The following is a 6,634-nucleotide window of genomic DNA, read 5'->3' on the forward strand; positions in this document are numbered from 1 at the left end:
GGTTGTCTCGTGTCCGTTTTGATAAACACCAATTCATTTATGCAGGGGAAAGGGGAAAACCTATTTTCTGAGCCAAAGACTACAGAGGCAACATTGGGGGAACCTAGACTAAAGTACCAGGCATCATGCTAAGTGCCTTCCCAGTGTCATCCCATGAAACCTCTTCCGCAACTCTGAATTTTGAGGATCATTCTCCCCATCTTGGGGTGATGAAATTGAGCCACACGGTAGTTAACAACTTTGCCCAGGTCACAGAATTAGGAAGTGATGGGGCCCGAATTCAAATCCCTAGATTTGAAGTTAAACTCTTTGTAACAACCAGTAAGCAGATGATCATGGTCCAAACACGGGACCTCCCTGCACCCTGTCGACAGCAGCTTTGCAGCTGCTTTTATCAAAAAGACTTGTAGGGCTTCCCTGGTGGCGCAGTGGTTGAGAATCTGCCTGCCAATGCAGGGGACACGGGTTCGCGCCCTGGTCTGGGAGGATCCCACATGCCGCGGAGCGACTGGGCCCGTGAGCCACAATTGCTGAGCCTGCGCGTCTGGAGCCTGTGCTCCGCAACAGGAGAGGCCGCGATAGTGAGAGGCCCGCGCACCGCGATGAAGAATGGCCCCCACTTGCCGCAACTGGAGAAAGCCCTCACACAGAAACGAAGACCCAACACAGCCATAAATAAATAAAATAAAACAAATAAATAAATAAAATATTAAAAAAAAAAAAAAAAAGACTTGTAGATCTGACTTGTAGATGCACTGAAAATAAAGATTTCACCTTTTTGATCTCTTGGACCATGGCTAAGCAAACCATCTGCCCTCTGCCTGATTTTATTTTATTTTATTTTTTTATTTTTCATTGCAATGGGTCTTCGTTGCTGCACAGGCTTTCTCTAGTTGTAGCGAGCGGGGTCTACACTTAATTGTAGTACGCGGGTTTCTCACTGAGGTGGCTTCTCTTGTTGCGGAGCACGGGCTCTAGCACATGGGCTTCAGTAGTTGCAGCATGCGGGCTCAGTAGTTGTGGCTCGCGGGCTTAGTTGCTCCTCAGCATGTGGGATCTTCCCGGACCAGGGATCAAACCCATGTCCCCTGCAGTGGCAGGCGGATTCTTAACCACTGCACCACCAGGGAAGTCCCCCTCTGCCTGGTTTTAGAAATACAGTTGTACTGGCACACAGGCACACCTGTTCTTTTACATATTGTCTGTGGCTGCTTTCATTCAACAGCCCCAGAGCTGAACGGTTGCTACAGAGCTGTCTGGCCCACCAGTGTAAAATATTTACTATCTGGCTCTTTACAGAAAGTTTGCCGACGCTGCCTCAGACTCTAAGGCTTCAAGCCAGGACCAAAGCATGCGTTAGCCCAAATTCTGGCCCACCTGCCTGTGACTGATCACAGCACCCTTGTGCTTATCGCCCCCGTGTCCTTCAGATTTGGTTGTCAGAAGGACATTATGAAGTAAACTGCATTTGTGGGCATTTAATGGTAAATAAGGCACCACTGCAACAGGGCCGCCAAGAGAATAGCAAATGCCTTCCTCGTGCACTCTGTTGGTACCGTTGATCATTCCTGGCCGCCTCCCCCCAGCCGCAAGCAAAAATGCATTGAGTTATTCCTTAAAAGGCTTTTAGAAAACCAGAAATGCTATGAGTGTCTCTGCATCTCTGCTTCCTTGCTCTCTCCTTAAATTTCAAGAACGGTAGGCTCCAAGAGATTGTCAGACCCTTCCTATGGCACACCAGGTCAACCAAAATAGCAAGCAGCAGAGCCAAGAATAGAACCCACTGCTCCCGAGAATCCAGTTTTCCTAAACCCATAAAGGCGCAGGCCTCCTTTAAAAGTCCTTTGAACCCGGTACATTAAAAGCAGTGCCTGAGTTGAGCATGTCATTCTTCTCGTTTGGAGGTAGTTTGCAGATGGCATTGAACTCTTCAAGGTCCAGACCTCCTCCATGTCCTCTCTTGCTGATTACAGGGCCACAAAGCGTGATGGGGCCACGTGGCTTCAAGGTGCCCTTCCACCACTGGGAAGGGAGGCTCCCTCTCTCATTTAATCCAATCCTGCCTTCTTCCTCTTTAGAGACAGCAGCCCAGTTAAGTAGCTCTCACTGCCCTGCGTGGACTCGAAGCCCTTTGCATCGCACACTCCTCTTTTCACACACGAAACGTATTTCTAATCAGATGTTCCTTTTCTTTTTTTCTTACTGAAGTAAAGTTGATTTACAGTGTCGTGTTAATTTCTGCTGTACAGCAAAGTGATTCAGTTATACACATATATACATTCTTTATTTTTTTTTATAAATTTATTTATTTATTTTTATTTTTGGCTGTGTTGGGTCTTCGTTGCTGCACGCGGGCTTTCTCTAGTTGCAATGAGCGGGGGCTACTCTTCGTTGCGGTGCACAGGCTTCTCACTGTTGTGGCTTCTCTTGTGGAGCACAGGCTCTAGGCGTGAGGGCTTCAGTAGTTGTGGCACACGGGCTCAGTAGTTGTGGCTCGCAGGCTCTAGAGCACAGGCTCAGTAGTTGTGGCGCACGGGCTTAGTTGCTCCGTGGCATGTGGGATCTTCCCGGACCAGGGCTCGAACCCATGTCCCCTGCATTGGCAGGCGGATTCTTAACCACTGCGCCACCAGGGAAGTCCCATATACATTCTTTTTTATATTCTTTTCCATTATGGTTTATCCCACAATATTGAATATATATAGTTCCCCGTGCTATACAGTAAGACCTTGTTTATCTGTCAGATGTTCCTTTTCAAGATTTTTGTTTCCCCCAAAGAATTTAGCTGCAGAATAAGCCAGGTGCAGTAGCTAACAATTGGAGGTGTGGCACTGAACTTGCTCGTTTTGCAGGTCCTCTCCTGCCCCCTCCTCTGGAGTTACAGGATCATGGCAAGGACACCAAGGTTCTCTGGGTGCCCTGTGTGCTCAGAGCCTGGCCACCGGAGGAGTGGCCCACGCAGGAGCTGGCCCTGTCCTCTCTGTCTTCCAGCTTGCACCGGGAAGAGGATTTATCCGAGAAACCCAAGTGTTGTCCTGATCTCATCAGGATCTGACAGAGGCAGATATATAGGCCTGTCATTGAGTTTTCTGTTTTGTCTGCAGTTGATTTGAAAATGTGTCACGCTTCCTTTTGTCAAGTTCTTGATTCGACCTTTCATTTTCTCTCTGGACTCAGACCCCCTCAACCACCAAATCTGGAACTCTGATACTCCTGGGAAATGTGTTAAGTAACCTGCAAGTACAGCTTCATGTTAAGAGACCCAGACCAGTAGGACTGCACAAAGATCCATTGTCCTGGTTTTGTAGCCCCCTGAATTTCAAATCCTGTTACCTTGTCTTCCATAATCAGAGAGCTTGCATTATCGACCAGCCTCAGTGCTCACTTGTAAAAGATGATTAACTTGGTTTGGACTTCATTTTTACCATTCTATAGCTATTTCATACTTTGCAGTTCTACCTATAAAATGAATTGTTTGAGACCCCCCAGTCTTGGTGTCAGTTTTCACAAAAAATAAGGTGAATGATCTGGAGTTTGTAAATTCCACATACCAACTCTGCATCTTAGACACAGATATTGTTAAAGTTCTTTGGCTTGCAAGAAAGAGAAACTTGTTCAGATTAGCTTAGTCAAAGAGGAGAGTTTATTTTAGGGATACAGGGATATATCAAGCCACTTAAGAACTGAAAGGTCTCCAGGGATAAGGAAAGTTTTTCTGTCTATTTCTTTCTCTGCCTCTCTATTTCTTTCTCTTTCTCTCTCTTTCCCTCTTTATCTCTATTTCTTTATCTCTCTCTTTCTCACCACATGGTTTTCATCTCTGCTTTTCTCTGCACATGGCTAAAGATGTCTTCCCACTAAGTCCCAAAGTTCTATGTCCTCAGACTAAGCCACAAGCAGATTCCTGTGCATGTCTGGATCCCAGCTGTAAATTGCCAGGAGCAAACCCCATTGGCCCAGCTTGGGTTAAATCTATACCCCTGATCCAATCAGCTGTGGCCAAGGATGGGCCATAAATAGAAATGCTGCAGCATCCTCTGGAAGTTGGATGTTCTCACACAAAGGTAGGAGTGGGGGCTGGGCAGACACCCCAAATAGTTTTGGTCACAGTCACAGATTAAATATAAAATGTCTAACCTATTGCGCCTGCTTTCTGAGCTGGTTGGTGATTGGGGCATGAAGACAGAGGCAGGCTTGAACCACAGACTCTTAGAGGTGGGAGGGAGCTGAAGTGCTGGCATGTGGAAGAGGGGTCGGTCCTCAGTGACCCCCAAAGTTAGGAATAGGGCCACATAGTGGGTGCCAATAGCAGGGAAGTGGGTTTCAGTTTTATGTAAAGAACTTCCTGGTGCTTAGAGGTCGCCTCCTCCTCGGTCATTCTGCTCTTGTCCCCCGAAGCCACACCATGATCTTGGAACGCCCCTCCCGGCCCACTGGCTTCTCTCTTCCTCTTCAAACTGTTTTACAAATACATTGGTAGGCATTTACTGCATTTGTTCCCATGGGCAGGGCTGAGATATCCCACTTTACAGGTAAGCAGATAGAGGTGACATGACTTGGTCAGGGTCCCCCAGAGCTAGAATCCAGGTCCCTTCCTGTCACCCTGCCCAGCCTGGCTAATTGTCTTCCTCTCCCTGAGCCAGTTCCCTTGGTCCCACGGGAAATGCCTTGCGCTTGGCATCTTTATAGACAGTCTCTTCATATCCCAGGCTGATGTTTGTTTCCATCACCTGAGCTGTGTGTGAGTAATAAGAGTGAGGCTCGGGACTTCCCTGGTGGTGCAGTGGTTAAGAATCCACCTGCTAATGCAGGGGACACGGGTTCAAGCCCTGGTTCGGGAAGATCCTACATGCCGCAGAGCAACTAAGCTCACAAGCCACAACTACTGAGCCCACGCACCACAACTACTGAAGCCTGCGCACCTAGAGCCTCTGCTCCGCAACAAGAGAAGCCACTGCACTGAGAAGCCCACACACCGCAACGAAGAGTAGCCCCCACTCGCTTCAATTAGAGAAAGCCCGTGCACAGCAACAAACACCCGACACAGCCAAAAATAAACAAAAAATAAACAAATAAAGGATTTTTTTAAAAAAGAGTGGGCTCTACATGTCCCTTGAAAGCCAAGGGCTCTCATACTTCTCACCAAAATATTACTCACAAATGAGTATTTTGTGGCTTTTCAGTCACTAGCTCTTCTTTCAGGTGCAAGACAAGGACTCAACCAAAATCCAGAGGTAGCAAGCAAGATTACTGGGGTTTGAGTGCAGCTCCATCTTGTTCCTCAGGATCTGTGAGCATTCCTCTGCCCTCCCCCCGCACCCTTCCTCTGCCTGGCTTCTCTTTATCCAGCTCCGGTGTCACCCCTCACAGGGGTCTCACTGACCCTCACTTCTGCCCGCTCCTGAACACCCCACCCTTGTTAAAGATTCCTCCTGGTTCCCACAGCCCTTATGTTTAATGCATACAACCCAAAGCAGTATAGCTCAGAGGTTAAAGGAACAAGGTTTAGTGTCAGCAGATGTAAGTCAAATCCTCCACCTTTCACTAGCTGTGTGACCTTGGGCCAGTTGCTTAATCTCTCTGGGCCTGTCTCGTCATTTATAAAATGAAAATGATAGAGTATCCATCTCCTGGAATCAGCATTCCCTGAGGTGATTCATGTGAATAGTGAGCACTGGTGAATGATGCCTGGTGAGTAGTGAGCACTCCATATGCAGCACTATGATTACACAAGATCTGACTTATGAGGGCTTTAGAACAGGGCCTGGCACCAAATAGTATAGTAATAGTAGCAATCATAGCAGTAGTAGTGTCATCATTTTTCACACTGTCCTCGATAAATTGCCAGTTGACATGCCAGCCTCATCAGTGAGAAAAGGGTGTGTCCTTTACTCCATAATCCCCGTGGCCTGACATATAGCAGGCACCCAGTAAACAGCTATTGAGCGAACAAATGAACAAACAGATTTTGCTAAACTCTACAAGGCACAAAAGTACATTCAAAAGCCATTGCCCTGTGCAGAAGGCAAAATCAAGCTGGTCTGAAGGCTCTAAGACAAGAGCTGACCCACTTCTGTAAACGGCCAGACAGTACATTTTCAGCCTCCATGGGCCATAGGCGCTCTGTGACAACCATTCAATTCTGCCACTGTAGTGGGAAAGCAGCTACAGACAGGTAAATGAGTGGGCGCAGATGTATTCCAATAAAATTTTATACACGGACACTAAAATGTGAACTTCATTTGATTTTCACAAGTCATAAAATGTTATTCTTTTGATTCCCCCCGCAACCATTTAAAAATGGAAAAACAATTCTTAACTCGCTAGCCATTCAAAAACAAGGGGCTGGTTTGATTTGGCCCAGGAGCTGGAATCTGCCCACCATTGCTCCACCGCTTCAGCTGGCGAAATCCCGCTCTCTGGAAAGCAACATCAGAAAGGCGGTCCTCGGATTGGGTCAGGCAAAGTGGGCGGGGCCGAGGGTGGGGCATCGTGTAGTGCGTGCAGTTGGGAAGGGCTGGCCCGGATTGGTCCACTCCGGCGGCTGTGAGCGAGCGGCGTGTTCGACATTCAGCCAGTCAGCGCTGCGCTGCCGCCTCGCCCCGCCTCGCGCAGGCGTCTCTGTCACGCGGGG

Source organism: Balaenoptera ricei, chromosome 3 (genome assembly GCF_028023285.1).
Source record: "Balaenoptera ricei isolate mBalRic1 chromosome 3, mBalRic1.hap2, whole genome shotgun sequence".
Taxonomy (NCBI): Eukaryota; Metazoa; Chordata; class Mammalia; order Artiodactyla; family Balaenopteridae; genus Balaenoptera; species Balaenoptera ricei.